The sequence below is a fragment of the Chanodichthys erythropterus genome, chromosome 14 (assembly GCF_024489055.1).
Source record: "Chanodichthys erythropterus isolate Z2021 chromosome 14, ASM2448905v1, whole genome shotgun sequence".
Lineage (NCBI taxonomy): Eukaryota > Metazoa > Chordata > Actinopteri > Cypriniformes > Xenocyprididae > Chanodichthys > Chanodichthys erythropterus.
In genome coordinates this window covers 11,788,084-11,788,332 of record NC_090234.1, presented here as the reverse complement: position 1 = coordinate 11,788,332, position 249 = coordinate 11,788,084, and positions in this window count along the sequence as shown.

The window sequence follows — 249 nt, the reverse complement described above, 5'->3', positions numbered from 1 at the left end:
GTTACGTCTGACCCAGGATCTGGGTAACACAAAAACTACCCAAACGCTGGGTACAGTTACGTCTGACCCAGGATCTGGGTAACGCACAAAAACTACCTAACGCTGGGTCGTTACGTCTGACCCAGGATCTGGGTAACACAAAAACTACTGCAAACGCTGGGTCGTTACGTCTGACCCAGGATCTGGGTAACACAAAAACTACCCAAACGCTGGGTCGTTACGTCTGACCCAGGATCTGGGTAACACAAA